Source organism: Rhinatrema bivittatum, chromosome 1, assembly GCF_901001135.1.
Source record: "Rhinatrema bivittatum chromosome 1, aRhiBiv1.1, whole genome shotgun sequence".
Classification (NCBI taxonomy): Eukaryota; Metazoa; Chordata; class Amphibia; order Gymnophiona; family Rhinatrematidae; genus Rhinatrema; species Rhinatrema bivittatum.
In genome coordinates this window covers 757,153,710-757,179,481 of record NC_042615.1, presented here as the reverse complement: position 1 = coordinate 757,179,481, position 25,772 = coordinate 757,153,710, and the positions used below count along the sequence as shown (strand labels likewise).

The following is a 25,772-nucleotide window of genomic DNA, read 5'->3' as shown; positions in this document are numbered from 1 at the left end:
AAAATCTACCCCGTAATTTTAAAACTAATCCATGAATGTAGTATAGTAAACTAAACAGTCAAATGATTATATAATATAAAGATAAATGCATTTATTTTTGAAGATCATCATTTTCAAATGTGAAATTTCATCCATCCTTGTGCCTAGAGAATGCACAAATGATTCCACCTTTCAAAGATAAGGGACCAGTTTTGCAGTAGATGTCACTTATTTATTGTCCTGTAGATTGTAGTGAAATCTGCTAGCAGAAGGGCATGTGGCTGATAAATAAAATAACCAAGTATACATATCTATGGAAGTTATTTTGCTTCATTATATATAAGGGGAAAGCTGAAGAGCTTAGTAGGGAGCCAGAAGCTTTAAACTCAGATTAGAAGAAATCTAGTACTATAAATTAGACTGACTTTTGGAAATTGACTTTGACACATGCTACATATTTGGACATTAGAACTCTTACTGTACCAGCACTAGAGTAATCTATAAATTGTATCACTGTGTACTCCTAAATTATCTGTAACCTTCTAATATAGAAAAGTCTCTGTCACTTTAAGCCCCTGTTTAAAAAAACCCCAAACAAACCGAAAAGCTGCCTTGTGGGGAAACCCCTGACATAACGGTCAGAACCCTCTAAGGGGGGGGGTGTCTAACTTTATTTTATTTATAACTTTTATTTTTATAAACCATTCCATCCTGAAAGGTACCAGGTGATGTCCAGTAAAGCTTCCTGCATGGAGCTCCTGGAGGGAACCCCAGACTTAACATTTTTTTTCTGGGGAGCTGCTGTAAACACCCCGAAAGATTCCGGTTGCCCAGCCGGGTCTCAGGATGGCTTGTGCTGTGGCCCCTAGGGGGAAGGATGGAAAACACCTTTCAGGAATGAAGTTCTTTTTGCCTTCTTGCATCTGGTGAATGAGTTAATTTCTTTTTCAACTTGGGGTCCCGAAGGGGTTGGATGTTGAAGGCAGGATTTCTCTTTTTGTCTATTTTTAGTACTAAGTCAGCTCATGAAAGCAGGGACTCGGCAGCAGCTGAAGTGGGCCTGGAAGTGCTTGCAAGTCTGTACAGTGAAGCTGATACAGCATATTTCTAGAGGAAAAAAAAAAAAGCTTTATGGTGGTAAAGTGTTTGCTGCTATTTTTGCTGTAGGTCTTGAAATATCTATCTGCCGGGGACTGCCTGTGGATAGAGCTGCTGTAAATCATTATCTTTCATGTAAAAAACTTGATTTTGAAACCGCCGTACCTGGAACGAACTGAGTTCATTAGCTTGAGTCTCTGGTCCCTCGTGAAGTAATAAAGGGATATCCTAAAGCTGTACTGCCTCAAATAATCGTAGAAGAATTCCCTATCCACAGAGGGGTTCGGTCAGCCCTTCCAATAATTACTTCACCTCACTGGCTTATTGCACCATCTGCTCCACTGCAACTGTTAAGAACCCTTAGAGCCTCTGTGATTAGGACTTCCCCCAAACAGGGGTTACACTACTATTACATATTGCTAAAAAAGACAAGCAAGAAAATGAACTTCATGTTTTAAAATATAAGTATACTATAGTTAGCTAAGCAAATTTGTGTATTTCCATCTTGGGTAGACAGTTTGCTTAAGATGCTTTTTCTGTAGTCATCTGGAATCATTTTGTTTTCTTATGTGAATGTTAAAAAGTTTAAGCAGGCTCAGACTTCAACAATATTATTTGTTCTTTTCCAACCAAGTTTGCTAAGACCCCACATGGATAGGTTTGCAGCCTTTCCTCCCCAGCGTTTCCTTTACACAAGGATGGTTTTTTTGTGTGTGTGTGGAAGATGGGTACAGTCTCTAATGGCTGACTGGAGACAGACCAAACAAACCTGTTTTTCCTCCTCCCAGCCATCAATAACTACTACATATCCCAAATTCATCACTGCAAACGTTTGAGCAAATATAGGGGGTAATTTACTAAGCATATTTCCCATAGAGACAAAATTTGAGAGAGCCTTTTGTTAAATAAGCCCCATAGTGAGTAGACGACCCTAGTGCTTTACTGCACATGAGGGCTGGGGAAAGGCTGGCTGTGAAGATATTAAATATTCATTGCCTGGTGAATTTTTATTTTGTTGTCTCTTGATAGGTTTATACTTTTTTTCTGGAGTATTGTACTTGTTTCAGTTTTTCTGGTCATGTAATTCTGATATACATAACTACTGAGTTACTCACTGTAATTGAGTGGCAACAGCTATGCCTATAATTCTGGTGCAGTCGCTAGGTTTGATAGGAAAGATAAATGTTTCCTCTGACAGAAGAGATTTCCTGTAAATACTGTTGATGATGACCACATGCTGTAGATTGAATTGATCCTCCATGTTTTCTTATGTCTTCTTAGCTTCAGTTTCACAATTTGATATGAAACATTTATAACTGCGTTGGTTTCTTCCCAGTTATTTGACGTTTTACTAATTGATAGTATTTTTTTTAATATTTGCTGCTTTGGGTGTAGAATTTTCAGTTCTCTTTCACTTAGTTTTCATTTTATTCTGCAGTTCTACATTTGTTTAATATTTTTTCAGCATAATACCATCCTTGGCTCCTGTCTTTCACAGTGAAAGACAACAGCCTGCACCCTGAAATAATCTCCATTTTACTAATCACAAGGAACTTATGTAACTCATAATTGGGACTGGGAAATGTTTGTCAGAAGGATTTCATCAGCAAATAAAAAAACAAAATTGCCTCACAGGTTAAAAGGTGGTTTGGAGACCCTGGATTTAAAAAAAAAAAAAAAAGTAACATCTTTAGACCAGTCCTAACTCAGAATCTTATAATACAGTCGTTTTCCATCCGGTCCTCAGGATCTACTTAGCCAGGCTGAGTTCCAGGTTGTCCACAGCAAGCATGCATGAGATATATTTATCTTCAGTATATAGGCATATAGACAGTGTGTGCAAATATATCATGCATATTCATTGCGAATACCCTAAAACCAGACTGGCTGGATGAGTTCCAAGGACCAGGCTAGTACATTGACATGAAGCCTGATAAAACAGGACTTGTATTGTCTGTCTCTAGGCATGCAGAAAATACTTTCCTGATGTCACCAACATCTAGAATTTGATAGAGGAAGCTCACTGAGCTTGCTTCCCACTGAGTTGTCTGCTCGAACTGAGGAGAAAAGTAAAAAAAACTTGCATATAATTTGAACAGATTTAGGACTGTTATAGCTAGGGATACTCTTTTTTTTTATTTTTATTTTTCCCAGGAATTTATCAGGGCTTATTATGACAAGAAAAAAAAAGGAGAAAATTATTGGGAAAAATGACTCATTTTTGCAGGTAAATATCAGAGGTTATTTTGGTGGACAGAATCCAAGACAAGAAAACAATATTGAGCGTATTATCCCACCCACCCATTCAGCAGCATGTCCCGTTCTCCCTCTTCACCACAACAGCATTCATCCTTACCAGTGATGGCGCCAGGCTTCTCCTCTCATGCTTTCTGTGGCTCCCACCTCTGAATCACTGCACTTCTGCTTTTGTGCAGAGCCAAGGACCCTTCTGGGAAGCCCTCTTCAAATGCTGCTTTGATGGCACCAGATAGTAGGCACTTTGGCTGCTAAGGTGGGGTGCAGGGAATTGGGACTTGAAATGCCACATAGGTGGCACTTGGGGACAGAACTTGAAACACATCACATGTTTTGGCCAGCAATGGCAGGAGACCTTGAAACACTACATCTGCAGCTCTGCTCTTTACTTATCCTAAAATCAGAGTTAAAATAGATTTAAACTCATTTTCATCTTTGGAAAAATTCTGGAATGTATGGGTGAAAATCAGTTTAAACTGAAAATGAAGGACCCTAATAAGAGTACAGTATTAAGAACTGGGTTGGAAAGACTGCAATATTACAAACAACCACCTTTCACTATGTCAAAAGCAGAGGCATGGGGTAATGGTTTGATATCAGTAGGTTCCAATTCCCCAGAAATCAACTGGGTTAGTGTTGGCTGGTTGGTGGCCAGCTACCTTACAACAAGACCACAGGGACCTAAGAGACAAGATGATCAGGCAACAGTATCACTAGTTTGGGCAGCTGTTTAGATTATTACAAAACTTGGTGAAGGAGGGGGAAGCTGGGTGTTGGATTGCACATGGGACTTTGTATGCAGGGGAATAATTGGCCTGATGTGAGCCTCATCACATTAGGCCAGGCCAGTTCGAAGCAGATTATATACAGGTACCTACAGTACCTGAAAGGGATGTAGTCACCCAGAAACCCTTAAACATTATTAAATGTCATAAGAGGAAGCTCCATTCCTGGGGGACTCTGCATTCAAAGGAACCAATTTGGGAAACCATTTTGATGGTGACACAGCAATTAAATGCCTTCCAGGATCCTCAGCAAGTAGAGCTACCAACAAGATAGTTGATGCAATTGCAGAAGAAAATAGATACTCGGATATCAAAGTTATCATTCATTTGGGGACTAATGACCTTACTAGAAATGGTATCCTTGAGGTAGAGAGAAATTTCCAAAATCTAAGGAAGAGGATTAGACACATGGCAAAGACTATTGCCTTTTCTGAAAGGAAAGGCTATGCCATATAGATAATTTCAATTCCTGGCTCAAATCCTGGTGTAAGTGTTTTTGGATACATTGGGGACTGGGGCCCTGTATTGAGCAATAAAAGGTTATATGGTAAGGATGACCTACATTTGCCTGTGGCAAAAGAGGATGCTAAGTGGAAAAATTCAGATCATACATTAACAGGCATTTAAAACTAGGAAGTGGGAGTAGCAGGAGGTGGCCTGTGAAATTGGCACATCACCTCCAAGCAATATAGGAAGTGGGAAGAGAAAGTAGCAAACTCAATCAGATAAAAAACAAAACAGAAAAGGTGACTAGGAAGAGCAGCTGGAGTGCTATGACTACAAATGCTCGTAGCCAGATCAATAAAATCCCAGACCTGTAGGCCCTAATTGTGGAGGTGGACTTGGACATTGTTGCTGTTGCAGAAACATGGCTCACTGCTGAGTCTCATGATTAGGATACTGTCATCTCAGGCTATAACTTGTTAAGGAAGGACAAAGAGGACAGAAAAGGGGGAGGAGTAGCTCTTTATGTCAAACAATATCCAAGCAACTGAATTGCAAGGGACATGGAGTAACGGAGGATTATAGGCAATTCTAAATTAAAAAAAAAAATAAAAAAATGGTGCTTCCATTTTTACTGCTGTGATCTACTGGCCTTCAACTCAGACAGAAGAAATGGATAGAGATCTGATCGAGGACATCCAAAAGGTGGGAAAGAAAGGAGAATGTTGCTCATTGGAGGTTTTAATCTTGGCTTGGAACATCCCTTCTCTGGAATCTACAAAAAGTAGAGATAGTGGATGCCCTTCAAGGGCCTCTGCCCAAACAAATGGTAATGGAACCCACAAGAGAGGGTGTGAAACTTGATCTAGTGCTCTCTAACGGGGTTAATATCTCAGATGTTCGGGCAGGGGCTCACCTGAGCATCAGTGATCATCAAACTGCATTGTTCGATATTGCAAATAGGATACAGAGAAGTCACACACAGACCCAAATTTTGAATTTCACAAATACGGACTTTGTTAAAATGGAGCGGTAACTAGAGGAAGAACTGGAAGACTGGGAGAAAATGGGTGAAGTGAGCCAAATTAAAAGGAGCTATTACAAATGCAACAAATCTGTATGTTAGGAAAGTAAACGAGTAAGAGGATCTGCTTCTCAAAGGAGGTGGCTGAAAAAATGAAGCAAAAAGAACAGCATTCAAGAAGTATAAAGGATCCCAAAAAGGAATACAAGGAAGAATACCTGTTAAAACTGAGGGAGATGAAAAAAAATCAGGAAAGCAAAAGGTCAGCAGAAGAAAGGATTGACAGAGGTAAAATTAGATGATAAAACATTTTTCAGATATATCAGAGACAGAAGGGAGGCCCAAAGTGGTATAGTGAAATTGAAAGTTGATGAGGAGCACTGTATGCAGAGAGATGACAACATGGTGGAAATATTAAACAAATACTTCAGTTCAGTGTTCACTAAAGCATTCCCTGGAGGAGGACTGTTGCTGGCTGACAAGACCATAGATGGAGATGGGGTAGACAAAACTTCGTTTACAGAAGAAAATGTATGGGAAGAGGTAGGAAAACTGAAGGTGGACAAGGCCATGAGGCAAGATGAGGTTCATCCCAGGATACTGAAGAAGCTCAAAGACGTATTGGGGGGTCTGCTAAATGACCTGCTCAATAGATCCCTGGAAATGTGAGTGAAGCCGCATGATTGGAAAAGAGCAGTGTTGGTCCTGCTTCACAAAAGTGATAGCAGATACAAGGCTGAAAAACTACAGGCTGGTTAGCGTCACCTCGGTAGGAAAATTAATGGAGACACTGCTGAAGGAAAGAATAGTGAACTATCTACATTTAGAAGGGTTGCTGGACCTGAAGCAGCATGGATTCACCAGGGGAAGGTCTTGTCTGACAAATCTGATTGACTTTTTTGATTGGGTGACTAAAGAATTGAATCGAGGAAGAGCACTCAATGTGATCTACTTGGATTTCAGCAAATCTTTTGATATGGTCCCGCATAGGAGACTTGTGAATAAAATGAGAAGCTTGGGAGTGAGCACCAAGGTGGTAGCATGGATTACAAACTAGTTGATGGATAGAAGACAACATGTAATGGTAAATGGAACCTACTCTAAAGAGAGAGTTTTGCCACAAAGATTGGTATTGAAACTGATTTTGTTCACTATCTCTGTGAGTATCATTGTAGAAGGTATAGAAGGTAAAGTTTGTCTATTTGCGGATGATACTAAGATCTGCAATAGAGTGGACACACCGGAAAGCATAGAGAGAATGAAATGTGATTTAAGAAAGCTTAAACAGTGGTTGAAGATATGGCAGCTGGGATTCAATGCCAAGAACTGCAGAGTCATGCATCTGGGGTGTGGTAATCCTAAAGAGCTTTATGTGATGGGGCTGAAAGACTGTTGTATTTGGACCAAGAGAAGGACTTTGGAGTGATAGTGTCTAGTGATTTGAAGACAGTGAAAGCAATGTGACAAGATGATAGCTAAAGCTAAATCCTAAAGAGCTTTATGTGATGGGGCTGAAAGACTGTTGTATTTGGACCAAGAGAAGGACTTTGGAGTGATAGTGTCTAGTGATTTGAAGACAGTGAAAGCAATGTGACAAGATGATAGCTAAAGCTAAAGCTATTAGTAAGAAAAAGGAAGTGATAATCTCCTTGTATGGGTCCTTGGTGATGCCTCACTTGGAATATTGTGTTCAGTTCTGGAGACCCTATCTCAAAAGGGATGGAGACAAGATGAAAGTAGTCCAGAGAAGGGTGACCAAAATGGTTTGGGGTCTCCATCAATTGACTTATGAGAAGAGATTGAAGGACCCTAAATATGTATACCCTGCAGGAGAGGAGGTACAGAGGAGATGTGATACAGACCTTCAGATAATAGATTTTAATAATGCACGAACTTTGAATTTTTCCCATTGGAAAGGAAACAGTAGACCTAGGGGTCACAAAATGAAACTTCAGGGGGAATGACTCAGAACCAACGTTATGAAATATTTCTTCACAGAGAGAGTAGTGGATGCCTGGAATGCCCTTCTGGAGGAGGTAATGAAGACAAAAATAGTCAAAGAATTCAAAGGGGCATGGGATAAACACTGTGGAACCCTAAAGGCTAGAGGAAACATATGAAGAAAATAATACATGGGGGTAACCTGCTCCCTGCAACAGTTACTACCCTTAGCAGAAGCATGAGAATTACTACCATTAAGCAATAAGTTTTGATAATTTTGACGCAAATGCAACATCATTCTCAGATTTGACGGGGAAGGAGGGGACTTGGATTCAGACGGCAACCAAACATGGGCCCTGACTTTTATGGTCTGGGGTACTGATATGCAGACATATGGGAAAATGTACAGGACTGCTTCTATGGCCAAGTTCAAAAGCAAGGCAGCATTGCTGGAATTTTCAGGAAGGCTCCTCACCCAGTAAAAATGTTGCTAGTAGTAATTTTTATGGGTTGATAGTTGCTTGGTTTTTGATTGATTATAATTTATTACTACCCTTATAAGGATTGCACGGACTACCCTTAAGAGAAACCTGGGGGTGACCTACACAGCACGGTAGATATTACCATAAGAAGCTGGGCAGACTGGGTGGACCATATGGTCCTTTTCTGCCATCATTACTATGTTACTGTAAAAAGACAAATGTTATCCTAACCCTTCTGCAATATCGCAGAACTGAACCAAGGACAGATCTCTGAGGCACTCCACTGATATCTTCCCCCCCCCCTTTTTTTTTTTTTAAATAAACTCCTTTTGCTATTTATCGCTCAACTAGTTTCTAGCCTAGTGTTACTATTTTAGGACTCATCCCTAAGCTTTATGAGCCTCTTGTTTGGGACAGTGCCAAAAGCCTTATTGAAATCTAAGTACACTACACCCAGTGGTTGCCCCTGATTTAATTCTTTAGTCACCTAATCAATAAAATTGATTAAATTTGTTTTGTGAAGATTACGGTTGTTATAGAAAAGCATTTATTTTCCCTTTCTTCTCTACAAAATAACATTTTATTCTCAGGAGAGATAATTTGATATACTTCCTTCTAGTGTGGGGTCACTGCTGGACAGATGACATGCCAGAGCTCTCCTGTTTACTCCATTAGAACTATAGAAATAAGACCAGTTCTATTATATATTTTTCTGTCACTTCTTTTGTAATGCTATCTAGTCCGTAGGGATTTATATGTAAATTGATGTGTGTATGCTAGTATGATGGTTGCTGGGGGTTGAAAGGAATAGCAGGATTTTGTAAGTAAAAGTGCAGCTTTGCTTGATATGTTAGAATACAGTAACTGTAGAACATTCCTAGAAATACTTTGGATTTGTTCTATTATATTACAATACTGTAAGTGTAACTGGGGATGTTTATATTAGTGTTGGAAGATGCATATAACCAAAAGATGCTCCGGTATTATGTGAGTTGTTGCTATATGATATTTAATATTTGCATGCATATAGAAAGTATGTAGTCACTATGAGATATATGAATGCAAATTAGCCTTATTTTATGATAAGAACTGGTATGCATGTTGTATAGAGTAATGAAGTTGTTCATGTAGTCCATGGAGGTTAGCCTGTGTTGCCATGCATAGAAATTTCTAGCCGCTGTTTATAAATGGGGTTAGGATCTTAATTTCCAAAGGTGTTATCTGAAGGAATAAAAGACTGTACCAGTTTGTTCTAAAAATCTGTCAGCACCATGACCTGGATTTAGGCCATTCTTGGGCAGGAGTAAATCCATTTGGATCCAAATGCTCCCTCAGTAAACAAATAAAAGGTGATGATTATAGTTGCACATATGTATATGCAAAAGTTACAATATGCTGTAAATATATTTAAATAAAACTGTGTAGATGCCTGTGAGCAAAGTGTTACTGGAGCATTCAGGATGGCCATTCCTTCATGCATCAAATACCCTTTCCTGGCCTTGACAAATCATTTTTTTTTCTTGCTAAGTAACTTGTTAATGCATCTTTTTACAAGAGTTATCTGACAAAATTCAGACTTTCTGCTATTGCCCTTAAAAATTGTGTGTATAAAAAAAAAAAGTCAGTTGAGCCCTAAAGAAATACACAGGATTGATTTCATGCTTCACAGTGGGCATGCATATGTAGATGTATTCTGAATGAGAAGAATCATCTACAGCACTAAGAGGGTAGTCTATCTGATTTTAATCATGCATGTTCATGAATCCTGTTGCATGTACCAGTCCTCTATTGGTTTCTGTGGTTGGAAATAATCTGGATAGCATCAACTTCAGTTTCCTTCTGCAGATTAATGCAAATACTCTGCTTGTGAAGGAAATGAGATAGAAAATGTCATCATCTAATAGCTGGGCAACTGAATTAAAAGAAATGTACCTACCATTTAACGTTTTAAAAGTGCATATGGAAGCCTTCAGAACGAGCCTTGTATCACTTGATTCTCCATCAGCAAGCAGGGCTGAATTAGTCATATGTGAAGTGATGTCATCAGGTGGCATCGAATGGACTGCTTTCTTGTAGCTGGTAGTTTTTTTGTTCTACTGAGCATGTGCTGGAATTTCCAAATGGGCATTGCCTCGTAAGCCCCCTCAAGTCTTTTTTTTTTTTTTTTTTTTTTTTTGTTCAAGCCCCAGCATGGATGTGTACCTGAATCTTTTTTTTTTTCTGTGAATATCTTTATAACTTTTTTCTAAAAGTTGCCTTGCTGCTTCATCACCCCCAAACAGCACTTTTTAGTGCTACTCTTTACAAAAAAAAATTGAAATTTTCCATGGAATGTCCGGAAAGAAGAATGCCACATGAGTGGCTTCAAAGACTGCATTTGCAGTAGGAGAATATCCATTACTGATGAATACAGGACTGGCTCTAGGGCAAATGGTGCCATGGGTGAATAGTGCCCCCTCCCCCCAACCACTTGATGATGCCCCCCACTCTGTGACTCTGTCCCACTCCTGACACCCTCAGTATCAGCCCTGAACCATCCCGCGCACATGGCATTCCCTGGTAGTCTATTTGCCCCATCCCCCAGATCCCTCCAAAATTCCCTTATCTAAAAGAAGTCTCCTTGGTAATCTAGTGGCAGCCCAGAGCACTACTAAGCTCTGGGCCTGTAGACACTATTTTCTAAAACGGCATTGATTAGCCTTTTCCCTATCACCTGATAGGGCAAAGACCAATTAACACCATTTTGGAAAATGGTGTTGATCAGCCCAGAGCTAGGAGGACTCTCCAGGCTGCCATTAGACTACCAGGGAGGAGTCTTTTAGATAAGGAGGGGGTAGGAGGGGATCTGCTGCAGCCACGCTTGGGACTCTCTTCAGCCATGGGGTGATGGGATCTGCTATGACCATGTCGATATTCTTATTCCACTACGGCCAGAATGGGTAATGCCGAACATGACTTGTATTACCGATGCCTAGGATTAGACCATGACCAAGCCAATGGCTAAGACTGAGGACGGATGATCCCACGTGCCCAAAGATCGAGAGCCTGGAGAATGGAGTAACTGTGTAAGTTTCTCAGAGGTTTCCTTCAGAATGGAGTTGAGCAGGAGCTCCTCCAAATATCTCCTCCACTGGTGAATCAGGCTGGATCATTGGGGTTGCCTACTCAGAAATGACGTGTCAAAGGAAGAGTGGCTCCACTTCATGGAGCCACTGAAGCAGCCAACATCAAAGAAGCACAAAGTCTCATATATTGGCACTGAGGGCGCTTGGTGCCATTGGCACTGTCGATGCACATGCCCTCAGTATTATTGAGGCATACCTTCTCAATGCTCTCGACACATAGTGTCCTGGAACATTGATCCTCAACACCTTTGGCATTGAAGCACATCCTTCATAGACACATCATGCTGCAGAATTTCCCATGCAGCTATATGCTGGCACATTGAGAGTACTAACAGGGGCAGATGGGGGATACGATACCCTATCTTTACCAATTACCAGAGCACTTACACCAGCAAAGTTAATGGAGCAAGTACTGCATCTGTAGAGCCCAGATTCCATTTGCTCTCTGGTACCCCTTACATTTAATTGTCTTTTAATCCAAACTTTGCAGAGCCTGGAAGACGTTCAGGATTTCATACTAACATCAGAGGAGAATGTTCCACCACCTATGCCAGGATAGAGGGCACATCAGCCCCTCAACTAAACAGTGGAGTTGATGAAGGATTTCTTTACCTTTTGGTGGCTTAAGGATAAGGAGAGTTCTCTGTTTTCCAGAATATCAGATTTACTCCGAGGAGTCCCAGAATTGCCAGTACGTGCTGACACACCATCAGATCCCTTGTGGGTTGTTTCTAGCCCGCAGCTCACCTGCACTGGAGTCCAGCCAGTCAGAGGATGTCACCAGAAGCACACCCTTCCAAGGCGACCAACAAACTCTACTCAGTCAGTCTTCATCATTGGAGACCTGGGTTAGTGTTCCCTTTCCTCTAGGTGCTGGACACTTGCCCAGCAGCTACCTTGACAGGTCAAGAACTCCTGGAATTATGGCAAAAATCACACTGCCTCCTAAATTGAGCCACCGACCGTTTTAAGATCCAAGAGGAGAAAAGGCAATTCCCGGCCCTCTTCTGCATCCTGGAATGTTGGTTTGGATCTGCACAAAATATTCTCCACCTAAGAATGCAATCCTTAAAATTCACACTCTGATTCATTGGACTTTTTCTGTTCATCTAACCAGCTGGGACCAGTGGCCTACATTGTGTGTCTCATCCCTCAGAGTCCACAATACCTTCCAAATCACCTTGCTCAAGCCAGTAAGGTTCTCCAGGCTTGGCAAGCAACCGCCCTGGCCTCCTGAAATAGCTGCAGAGGAAGACACCCAATATGAAGTAGAAGATATCCTAGACGCTCGCAAGGTTCGAAAGAGTTTACAGTACCTCATTGCCTGGAAAGGGTATGGACCTGAGGAGAACTTGTGGGAACTGACCTCTTACCTCCAAGCTCCCCAACTGGTGCAGGAATTCCATAAAAGATTCCCAAGAAACCCAGATCCTGAAGACTGGGAAGGGTGCTTTGGAGAGGGGGTACTATCATGATTAGCGGCTTGTGGGGATGGTCCTGCAAGCTGCCACACTTACCCCAATGCCACAGACAGGGCCCAACTCTTGTGTGGCAAGAACGCCGACATGCTGCCGCTTAAAGGGGTTACTCTGGGGAAGTCCTCGTGGCACTCTTTGATGTTACATGTGCCTGACTACTTCCGGCTCTGGACCCAGCTTCGATGTCTCAGCAACAGGTCTCCTGGTGTCTTGGTCTCCCAGTGAGTGTTGCTTTCTTGCATTATCCTTGTCTTGTTTGTGTTCTGGACTTGTCAGTGCCTTGTCTTGTTCTTGCTTATCCCTTGCCTCATTTGTCTCTTGCCTTGCCTGATCCTTACCTGTCTTGGTTTCCCTTGTCTTGTCTCCTTGGCTTGATCCTCTGGTTCGACTTCAGCATTGGATCTGGACTTCTCTTGACTGCTGCCTGGACCTGACCCCTTGCTTCAGACACAACCTCACTTGTATGCTGCCTGCCCTGATCTCTGGCCTATTGCTCATTCATGCTGCCTGCCACCTGCCCCGACCTCTGGCCTGTCTGTCGTCTCTTCTGTACACTGCATGCCTTGACACAAGCTTGCCTGAACTCATATCTTTTGGATTGCCTTAGGGACCCACCTATGTCCTGCCAATTCCTGGAACCCAAGGGCTCAATCTGTAGAGAACAGAGTTGGTATAGACTAAGCTACAGCCAATCCTGCCACAGGGCCTGTCCACCAGCTGATGGGTGGAGCTAGTGGGCTTGCTGACTAGGTGATGCCAACCACACCTCGGTAACAAGGGTCCACATTTCCGAAAAGTTTTACATCCGGTGGTCTTAAAATTTTCACTTTACACTACACCGCTCTGATTTACTACTACCAGGGATCCTAAGGAGCCCTGCACAACTTTTTTTTTTTTTTTTTTTTTTCCTTTAAGCTTCTCTCCTGAGCAGCACCCTTGTGCTTCATGCTGAAGCACTCTTCCTCTATATATATTTATCTCTATCACCCATCCTCTATGGGGTAAAACACCTACCACTAAAGACCATTGCTGGATATAGTCCCTTGCCCTTTAACTGAACTTCCTCTCTCTGGCAAAAGAAATACCTTAATCTCTGTACACTGTTTTTAGTGACCAAGGAGGGTTATACTGAAATAATGCTGACAAAACTGCAAATGAGCTATTTTTCTATAATAAATTTCTTATAGATTCCTGTTTATGTATGTTTGTCTTGACTAGATTATAAGATCCTTTGAGCAGGGATTGCCTGTTATGTGTGTCTGTACAGCACTGCATATGTCCAGTAGTGCTTTAAAAATTATTAGTAATAATAGGAAGCAGAAGGGAAAACCTTGACATCTTGGCAGAATAGTTTTAAATAAATACATGTGCTTCAACACAATCTTTCATGAAATAATGTAGGGCATGGCTATGTTTGCATGAACATTTTATATCTAACTCTACATTCTTTTTAGCTTATGACCTTGAGTTAGTGGTGGCAAAAATAGTTACTTTCCAGCAGCATGTATACCAGGATGTGTGGTGTTAGTTGATAAAGGTCTGTTACGTTGGCTGTACTCCATTTTCCAGTTTAATATCCCTATTATACTAGACTCAGAATTTAAGGTAATTTTATTTATTTAAAACCACTTGTAGCCCACATCTTCCAAAGTTCAGGGCAGGTAACATGAAAACATCCATAAAAATTAAGATCAATACATAGTGAAACAAGTAAAACTTATTAGAAAAGTAAACACTTATTGAAGAAGACATAACTGATTAACTGCAGGAATCTGTTGATGTTAGATCTTTAAATGCATGGTTAAAGAAATTCTTTTTGGGCTTTCCTGAATTCCTTTGAGTTGCTAATTATGGAGTTGAAGAGGTAGGGAGTTCCACAATGTTGGGGGCAGCAAGTGAAAAGGCCCGTTCTCTAGCTTTAACTAGCAAGGCACAACATTTTGGGTTTGTTTTTGTTAGGTTAGATTTCTTCTTAGTGTGAAATGGACATGGAATGCGCTGCCCTAGGTGACCTCCTTTAAAGAAAAGCATTGCATCATAGTATGAATAGTGCTGAAATATTATAGCATGGAGGTTAGATTATATAACACAGTTTTATTTTTTTTGGACACCTGGAAATTCCATGTCTGATGTCCCAGCTAAGTTTACTCATCATGTAAACTTAGATGAGAGGGTTGGATAACTATTCTATCTTTATTTCCACTACCACAAATCTTTCTCCTTTTATTAATCTTTCCTAGTTTCATTTTTTTTCTTATTCCCTTAGAGTTGTAAGAAGTACTATCACATTTGGCTTTCTGAAGTACTTTAAGACATTTGTATAAGATATCCAGAAAAACTCACACCTTAGAAAACAAGAACTTAAACGTATATAAGAACATAAGACATGCCATACTGGGTTACACCAAGGATCCATCAAGCCTAGTATCCTGTCTCCAACAGTGGCCAATCCAAATCACAAGTACCTGGTAAGTACCCAAACATTAAATAAATCCCATGCTAATATTGCCGGCAGCAATCATTGACTTCTCCAGGAACTTATCCAACCCTTTTTTAAACCCAGCTATACTAGCTTCCTTAACTATATCCTCTGGCAACGAATTACAGAGCTTAATTGTGTGTTGAGTAAAAAAATAATTTTCTCCAGTTTGTTTTAAATGTGCTGCTTGCTAACTTCATGGAGTGTCTCCTACACCTTGTATTATCTGATAGGGTAAATAACTGTTTCACATTTACCTGTTCTAGTCCTTTCATGATTTTGTAGACATCTATCATATCCTCTCTCCCCCCCCCCCCCTTCTCCAAGCTGAATAGCCCTAGTCTCTTTAGCCTTTCCTTACAGGGGCGCTGTCCCATGCCCTTTATATGTTGGTCATTCTACTCTGTCCTTTAGTGCAACTATATCTTTTTAGAGATGCAGCGACCAGAATTGCATACAGTAGTCAAGGTGCAGTCTAACCACTGAGCGATAAGGAGCATTATTATATTCTCTGTTTTATTTGCCATTCCCTTCCTAATAATTCTCAACATTCTGTTTTTTGGATTGCCACAGCGCACTGAGTGCACATCTGGAGCCTTTTTTATATTTTGGGGTTACATTGGCAACCTTCTAGTCTTCAGAAACAATGGATGATTTTATTGATAGGTTAAAAATTACTTGTAATAGGTCTGAAATTTAATATTTGAGTTCTTTCATAAGCCTGGGATGTATACCATCCAGTCCAGGTGATTTGCTGATCTTCAGATTGTCAGTCTGGCCTACTACATCTTCCAGATTCACAGTGATTTGGGTCAGTACCTCTGAATCATTACCCTTGAAAACTGTCTCCGGAATTGGTATCTCCCCAACATCCTCCTCGGTAAACACCAAAGCAAAGAATTATTTTAGAATCTCCATAAAGTCTTTATCTTTCCTAAGTGCCCTTTTAATCCCTCGATTACCTAACAGTCCCACTGACTCCCTCACAAGCTTCCTGCTTTGGATATATTTTCAAAAGTTTTTATTATGAGTTTTTGCCTCTATGGCCAACTTCATTTCAAATTCTCTTTTAGCCTGTCTTATCAATGTTTATATTTAACTTGCCAATGCTTGTACTTTTTCCTATTTTCTTCAAATGGACCCTTCTTCCATTTTTTGGCTAAAATAACCTCTTTCACGTCCCCTTTTAACTATATCGGCAATAGTTTGGCCTTCCTTCCACCTTTCTTAATGTGTGGAATACATCTGAACTGTACGTCTAAGATGGTATTTTTTAACAATGTCCATGTCGTACGCTCATAAGCTTTGTGGTTGCACCTTTCTTTTTTTTTTTCTAACCATTTTTCTCAAATCATCAGTTTCCCTTTTGGAAGTTTACTGCTAGAGCCTTTGATTTACTTATTGTCCTTCTTCTAGTCACTAATTCAAATTTGGTCATGTTATGATCACTATTGCCAAGCAGCCCGACCACCGTTACTCTTTCACAAAATCATGCGCTTCACTAAGAATTAGATCTAAAATAGCTCCCTCTCTCGTTGGTTCCTGAATCAATTGCTCGATAAATCTGTCAATTTATTCCATCCAGGAACTTTATCTTTTTAACATGTCCCGATGTTACATTTACCAAGTCACTACTAGGGTAATTGAAATCTTCCATTATTACTGCACTACCAATTTGGTTATCTTCCCTAATTTCTCTTATTTCATTGTCTGTCTCGTCATTTTGGCCAGATAGATGGTAATATACTCCTATCGCTATACTTTTTCCTGACATACATGGGATTTCTACCCATAAAGATTCTATTATGCATTTAGTCTCTTGCATGATCCTTATTCTTTTGGACTTTGTGCCACCTCAGAAATAAAGTGCGCCCCCCCCTCCCCCACCAAGTTGCTCCTTCCTATCATTGTGATATAATTTGTACTCTAGCGGGGGTGGGAATCCAAGATGGTGGCGGCATGAACAGTTGTGCTCTCCTGTTGCTCTCCATTTCCCTGTTTGCTAATGTTTCCTTTCTTGATGCCTCAAAAAAGGAAGGGGAAAGTGTGAGGGTTTATCCTTCCGTACCCTCTATTCCCCAGGATTAATGGACCATTCTAGAGTACGCTGTTTCAATCACCAAGTTACGGGCATTGAGCCCCATTGGAGAGGCAGAGGGAGGAGCTCTGTTCTTGCCTGGGGAAGTGTCTCTCAGCTCGTCCTGTGATGAACGCAGACATTGCTGGGACAAGTGTTGATGATCTCACGCCTGTGCCTCGTGAGGAGGGAGCAGTCAGTTATTTGTCGGGAGCTGGGGTGAGTCTTATGCAATTACATCAAAATCCTACAGAAGAAAAGTTTCCCCCTTGGACTTTCTCTTCGGGGGTTGAGGCTACTTTGGTAGATGAGCAACTTTCTTCTGGGGTTCCACCTTTGCTATCTTGACCGGCTGTGGTTACCCTAGTCTCACATCAGCTTTTTTTTAACCATAAAGGAAGCATTTGTAAAAGAGAGAACCATTTGGCTAGTTCTACCATTTTTTAATAATTGTATTCTTCCAGTTAAAGAGAGAGGTAGAGGTGCCCAATGTTGAAAACACGTTTTCATTTTGTTCAGCATTGGTCTTACATTTGTAGTATACATTTGTTCTGTAGAACTGGGGATTGTTACCCCCAGATATTTGATGCTTTCGCTGGCCCATCTAAGAGGAAATGTAGAGCCCCAAAATCCTTTGAGATTACCAAAGATTTCCAATGCCTCAGAGTTTTTCCCTGTTCATTTTTAGGCCAGAAAACATCCCAAATCTAGCCTGATATTCTAGAACCTTGGGGAGTGACAATCTTGGGTTGGTTAAGAAAATTAATACATCTTAAAATGCTGTGATTTTGAAAGAGAGGGTACCACTCTGTAGCCTGGTTACTTGGTTATTGTCAGAGATGATTCTGAGAAGTGGGTCGATAGAAAGTATGTATAAGGGAGATAAGGGCAACCTTGCCTAACCCTCCTTTGTGGAGTAAAAGCTTCAGACGTGTGACCGTTAACTAAGATACGAGATGTCTGCTTTTTATATAGTAGCATTATATAGGAAATTATATCACCCCATAGTCCATATTTATCAAGGACAGAAAACAAGCCCAAAAGACAAGGTCAAAAGCTTTTCCCGAGTCAAAGCTGACTGCCATTGATGGGATTTTTTTTCTTGACAGTGATCTATAGCTGTGATGTTTGGATAGATGAGTGGTAGCGGAGCGTCCCTTAACAAATCCTACTTGATTGGTTGATATTAGATTAGGAAGTATTTGCCCTATTCGCACCGCTAATACTGTCACTAACAACTTAAGATCACAGTTTAATAGTGAAATTGGCCTATAGGAGACTGCCTGCGTGAGGTCCTTTCCAGGTTTAGGTAAAACCGTAATATAAGCTTTGTTACAATCCTTGGGAAATGAGTGATCTTGTAGAGCGCCGTGTTACAAGATAGGCTTGTAACAAGCTCAAAGTTGCAAAATATTTCATCTCATGGGCTTTAGATGGACTTCGGATCATTGTCTGCTTGGCCACTTTTAGCCAATCTTCTAACTCCAATATTTTGGCTTTTAGAGTTTTATTTCTATGCTTAATGTAGGAAATGATCTCCCCTCTAAGCACGGCCTTTCCAGTTTCCCAGAAGAGGCTAGGTGTATTTACATGCTGTACATTTAAGTATTGATATGTTTCCCACTTTTCACGCAAGAATGTATGAAAGTTTACGTCATTCTTGAGGTAAGCTAGGAATTTCCAGCGCTTTCCATTAGATATTTGATCCTCTATATTTAAATCTGCCCAAATCAAGGCGTGATCTGAAACATGTATCAACTATGTACGGAAAGATATTAGTAGATCCCAAAATATAGTCAATCTGAGAGAGGGAATTGTGAGCTTTAGAAACATATGTATAGTCTTTCTTGTAAAATCCTCCACAAATCTAGCAAATTTAATTTTATTTCTTCTAACCTGTTGAGGTTTTTGCACTGCTGGGAGGTGGTCAATTAAGGGATCATATGCCTGGTTAAGTCCCCTGCTAGAATAAACCACCCTTGGCCATGTAATGTAATAAGATTAATTATCTTTCTAAAGAAAGTAGGAGTATATGAGTTAGGTCCATATAAGTTACAAATAGTAATTTCTTTACCATTCAGTTTCCCCACAATAAACAGACCTCTACCAGACCCATCAGCTTCTCTGATGGGTCTGGTAGAGGTATGTCGTCTGAGTGGGATTTGTAGGTTGAGCAGAGCATGGTGATGGATGGCTTTATAGATGATGGTGATGGACTTGTGAATAACTCTGAAGTGTATTGGCAGACAGTGTAAGTTTTTGAGAATGGGAGAGATGCGATCTCTTCTCCTAGTGTTTGTCAGTATTCTCGCTGCCGCGTTTTGGAGCATCTGAAGAGGTTTGGAAGAGGAAGGGAGACCTAGTAAGATAGAATTACAATAGTCTATCTTAGAAAAAAATTACTGCTTGAAGGACCGATCTGAAGTCTCGCACGTGAAGGAGTGGTTTAATTCTTTTCAGTACCTGTAGTTTATAAAAGCAGTCTTTTGTTTGATTGATGAAAGATTTTAAATTCAGGCGGTTATCGATTATTACTCCTAAGTCCCTTGCTTGGGTGACAAGTAGGTTGGTTGGTGGATTCAAAGAGAAGTTATTTTCTGGGGAGATGAGAAGGAGTTCAGTCTTAGCTGAATTTAGTATCAGGTTTAAACTAGCGAGGAGGAGGTTGATCTCTCGGAGGCAGTTTTCTCAAGATAGGACACCACGTTCTAGATGTGGTTTGGCCCCACCCTCCCAAAGCAGCACAAAACCATGTTCGCATTATAAGAAGAACAAAAGGAAACAGTTACATATTGAAAAAAAACACATTTCCTGTAATGCATAACTATGGAACAACTCTGGTCATACTCCTAAACTTTCAGCAGATCTCAAAAGTCTCTCAAATCTTCTATACCAATCCTAGAAATTCTAGAATTTGTCTCAAAGTATATGGAAATGTGTGGAAAGTATTAATACGCCTTCCCAGACAGTATTTTAATGTTTCCAACCGTTTTAGTCCCGATGAGTGCTTGCCTTTTTTTTTTATTTATTTTTTTAAATTGCTTGATATTAGGTGTAAACTGACTCATGTTATTGATAAGGAAATTCCGATAATCTGTCCCCGCATTAGCTGGTTCACCCCAGACATTCTAACTTGGAGAGATCTATCTTTAGCTGCGCTGAGGGGTTGAAAAATAAGACCCCTTGATAGAATGTGGTCCTTGTAATTCTTGAATGTATAACTTCCCCAACATCAGTTGACCTCGTTGCCATTTTGTTTAGTGTGCCACTTCAGCATTTTCCAGCAATTACCAGTAGCTGCCACCGGTACAACTCACATTTTTGGTGTTCCTAGCTCTGACGGGACTCCACGGTTCGTTCGTTTGTCAGGTCTGATTGTATAAAAAAAAAACCCACGTTGACCACATTGTCTTAAGTACAATGTGCATTCCTGTGGGGTTCTCAGGACACACATGGTGTTCCTGCTTTTCTGCCATATCTGTGCTCTGGTAAGCTGTCCATCGGTGGCTACAACAGTTGAATTTAGGGAATTCTTACGGTATATACGAGAGATCTGCCTCCAATCATGCCGAAAAAAGAACTATTTGAAGTAGTTGTCATTAATCTAGTCCTTCAACTTCTTCAGTGATAACATAATAAAAAGAAAGAGTTTTTTCTTTTTTTTAGATCTCCGTGGCGGCCTGCATGTTCGCCGGAAACATTTTTGCTTTCTCCACTTCCACAAAAATAGTTTCTTTACCCTCATGTCTGATCTTTAAAGTAGCTGGGTATGCAAGTTGAAAGCGGATGTTCTTTTTAAATAGTTCCGTGCAGATTGGGATAAATTGCTTACGCTGTTGCATAACTTGTGCAAGAAATCCTGGAAAAAGTGGACTTCAGTTTCACAATATGTGAGCTTCTTTTGCGAATGGAAAGATTGCATTAATTTTTGCTTATGAGACCAGTTTAAAATTTTTGCGATAATTATGCGTGTGCTCGTTCTATGCGGAGTTTCCCCTCCAGTTCCGGGATCGCTAAGGCCCCAGGTAGCCATGCTTTGAGAAGACTTTCAAAATTGTTGTCCTCAGCTGACTCCGGGAAACCCGTGATACGAATATTATTTCTTCTTACACTATTTTCCAAATAGTCAATTTTCTCTGACTGATCTTGTGTAGATTTTTCCAAGACAGTTATTTTTTGTAGTAATGAAAGGTTGTCATCCTCTAAACTGGAGATGCGACCCTCCATGTTCTCACCCCGGGGGTGAAGATCAGCTATTTTATCTGATAGCTCCCGGAATTGGGAAGACAAATTAAATCTACTGTCCAGGGCGCTGACCACCGCATTTGTCACACTGTGAGATAGATCTTAAATAAGTACGCCGGATTTTATAAGATTCGCACGTATCTTATAAAATCCGGGGTCGGCGCGCACAAGGCTGCGCAAAATCGGCAGCCTACGCATGCCGAGCCACACAGCCTGCCTCCATTCCCTCCGAGGCCGCTCCGAAATCAGAGCGGCCTCGGAGGGAACTTTCCATCCGTATCCCCCCCCCCTACCTTAATCCCCCCCCCTACCTTTGTGCAAGTTACACCTGCTTGAAGCAGGCCTAACTTGTGCGCGCCGCCTCGGCATCCCCCGGCACAGGCCGCAGTGCCGGGGGACTCAGGACCCCCCTCCCGCCCCTTTTACGAAGCAAAATAGGCATGAATTTTAAAATCGAGCCCTTAGTGAGCTCATTTTGCTCTTCCGTGGCCAGTTTGACCGGGGGGGGGTTGTCCTGCATTAACTGCCATTTTTTCCTCTGAGCTGCTTGTTTTCTCTCTTTTTTTTTTTTTTTTTTCCCTCCTTTCGGGACATATTATTTGGAGATTTATATATAAATTTGTCGATAGACATGTAGTCTCCTTTTCCTTATGTAAAGCTTGTTATCTAAGTAGTGATCCTTGCTGTTTCTTGTGATTACGAGAGGGTGGAGCACAGAGCCAGAACTAGACACTGCTGCTCGGCTTCATCACATCACATGACTCCAAAAGACTGATTTTTAATGTGACACTGTCTCCTGCCTATAAATCAAAGGATGAGCTAGTAGTGGGAAGGAAAGAAAAACAAACACACAAACTAAGCTTTTTCCAACTTTTGGCTAGATTTTTAAAACCAACACAAACACACACTAAATATACCCCAATGGCTTAATCTCCCCAAAACTTTTTAAGTTCTAAAATTTTCCAAAGCAATACTTGCCGATCCTCTTCAGCCACCAGCAAGATGATCTTCTCTTCTCAATGCTTCCACTGGAGCACTTATTTCATAACATGTTTTTAATCAGAATTGATTTTATTTAAAAATAAATGTGCTTGTGGTAGGATAAACCTAGGCTTTTCCTATTTCCTCAACAGGAACTGACAAAAACTTGAATGAATGAGTGAACAAATAAATGTAGGAGTTATTTTAGTCTGACTAGTCGATTGTAAGTGTGTAACTTTAAATCTGTGTAATGTTTTTATCTTGTGCTGGGTTCTTTCACTGCAGGGTCTCCTTGTGCCACTTATATAACCAGACCCTCATTAAAAGTTAATACAGTGACTAAAAGCTGAGTGTTGACTCTCTTGACCTCTTAGTTACAGTAGTAGACTGGAAAATGGATCACTAAACACACCTTGTTTCCCCTGTGGCACACATGGTGATTTCAGCTCCTCCGACCACAAGGCCAGAATAAAATAAACAAAACACAGGGCCTAATTTTCTAAGTTTTATTTTTCCCATAGACCTAGAATGGAAAAAAAAAGTTTTAGTAAATCAAACCCAAAGTGTGATGCAAATATCTGGTAGTTCTAAGAAAAAAGGACAAAGTACATGTAAACTGTTTCCATATATTTTATAAGAGTAATTTTTTTTTTTTAGCTAGTTCAGCCCGGAAGAAGATAAACAGAAATGCAGCTCTCTTGCATGTCCCCTTCTGTGTTCTACAGACAGATGTGTCAGGAGAGCATTAAACATAATACTGTAGTTTTGAGCTGTTGTGTTCCTTTTTCATCCCTTTATGACATATCAGAAGCAGGTGGGCTCTAGTGGCTAGGTTTCAGAAATGGAAATCTTACTAAAGCCCCTCCTCCACTTCAATGATTTCAGAACAGTGCTCCAAACTGAGGAGGGGCTCCAAGTAACCATATCTTCAAAAGTAGACTACTGTAACTCACTCCTACTTGGCCTCCCCAAAATCCACATTGCCCCCCTCCAAATGCTCCAGAACACAGTCGCTCGTATTCTCACCAACACTAGAAGGAACGAGCACATCACCCCGATCCTCAAACATCTACACTGGCTACCCATACAACAATGCATCCAATACAAAACCCTCAACAAAATACACAAAACCGTACATAACCAAAATATGAAATGGCTAAATAACTCAATCTTCTGCAACACCAATAGACCAACCCGTCCCCAATACTCAGCAACCTTAAACACACCCTCACTCAAACTTACTCCACCAAAGAGCGAACCCTCTCCATTGCAGGCCCCACACTATGGAATACTCTACCCCTGACCTTCGACAAGAAACAAGCTCACAAAAATTCAAACTAAAAACCTGGCTTTTCTTACAAGCATACATTTAACCTGCTCTTTAAATCCCCCACGCCCCCCCTCTAGTTGCCAATATCCATAAACGATGTAATTATCTGTTTCCTGTATATAGCTTACCCCAACTCCCGTTACATATATAGCCAATCCAAAATCTGCAAGCTTCTAATATTTGGTAAACTTTTATTATCTGTGTCATGTATATAGTTTCACCCCTTGTTCCTCTCCCCCCCCCCCCCCCCCCCCGTAGCTACAACTCACTGTTTAATTCCATTGTTTTCTCTGTAAAGCATATTTTGCTATTGTTATGTTTTAATATAAACGGATGTGATGTATCTAACGAATGTCAGTGTAGTAAAAACTTTAAATAATCACATTTAATTTGCAATAATAAACATGTCTGAGCAAGGGACCTTTTTGCTGCCATATGCACAGGTTTTTTTTTGTTTTGTTTTTTTATGCAGAGAATATTTTAAAAGCTTATTGGACTTGTGGCAGTTGAATTACAAAAATTATTTTCAGAAGCTCCATATCCTACCATTTTACAGTTATTTGATTTTGCATGGCTAATGTACATGGAAAAGAGACGACCAAGAAGAGAAGGAATATGTGGAGGCTGCCAAAGTAAATAGAATAGTTTAACAAATATTTCTGTTTGGTGTTCGCAGAAGAAGTGCCAGGAGTATGACTATAGAAAATGGATATAAATAGGAGTAGTAAATCACCTGGACTGGATGGTATACACCCCAGAGTGCTGAAGGAATTCAAAAATGAAATTTCAGACCTATTAGTAAAAATTTGTAACCTATCATTAAAATAATCCATTGTACCTGAAGACTGGAGGATAGCTAATATAACCCCAATATTTAAAAAGGGTGCCAGGGGCAATCTGGGAAGCTACAGACCGGGTAGCCTGACTTCAGTGCCAGGAAGAATAGTGGAAAGTGTTCTAAACATCAAAATCACACCATATAGAAAGACATGGTTTAAATGGAACAAAGTCGGCATGGCTTTACCCAAGGCAAGTCTTGCCTCACAAATCTGCTTCACTTTTTTGAATGAGATAATAAATATGTGGATAAAGGTGAACTGGTAAATGTAGTGTACTTGGATTTTCAGAATTCGTTTGACAAAGTTCCTCATGAGAGGATTCTAGGAAAAGTAAAAAGTCATGGGATAGGTGGCGATGTCCTTTTGTGGATTACAAACTGGCTAAAAGACAGGAAACAGAGTAGGATTAAATGGACAATTTTCTCGGTGGAAGGGAGTGGGCAGTGGAGTGCCTCAGGGATCTGTATTGGGACCCTTACTTTTCAATATATTTATAAATGATCTGGAAAGAAATACAAGTGAGGTAATCAAATTTGCAGATGATACAAAATTGTTCAGAGTAGTTAAATCACAAGTAGATTGTGATAAATTGCAGGAATACGTTGTGAGACTGGAAAATTGGGCATCGACATGGCAGATGAAATTTAATGTGGATAAGTGCAAGGTGATGCATATAGGGAAAAATAACCCATGCTTTAGTTACACAATGTTAGGGTCCATATTAGGAGCTACCACCCAAGAAAGAGATCTAGGCATCATAGTAGATAACACATTGAAATTCTGTTCAGTGTGCTGCAGCAGTCAAAAAAGCAAATAGAATGTTGGGAATTATTAGGGAATGGTGAATAAAACAGGAAAATGTCATAATGCCTTTGTATCGCTCCATGGTGAGACCGCACCTTGAATACTGTGTACAATTCTAGTCTCCGCATCTCAAAAAAGATATAATTGCGATGGAGAAGGTACAGAGAAGGGCTACCAAAATGATAAGGGGAATGAAACAGCTCCCCTATGAGGAAAGACTAAAGAGGTTAGGATTTTTCAGCTTGGAGAAGAGACGGCTGAGGGGGGATATGATAGAGGTGTTTAAAATCAAGAGAGATCTAGAACTGGTAGATGTGAATTGGTTATTTACTCTTTCAGATAATAGACTACAGGGCACTCCATGAAGTTCTTTTTCACTCAGCACACAATTAAACTCTGGCATTT

General features: G+C 40.5%; 1 protein-coding gene across 4 annotated transcripts in view; it reads left to right on the top strand.

Annotated features, from left to right (window-relative positions):
* The window catches only part of RAI14 (retinoic acid induced 14), a 409,994-nt gene that overhangs the window by 121,072 nt on the left and 263,150 nt on the right, over nt 1–25,772 (top strand). The gene's annotated exons all lie outside the window — the stretch shown is intronic.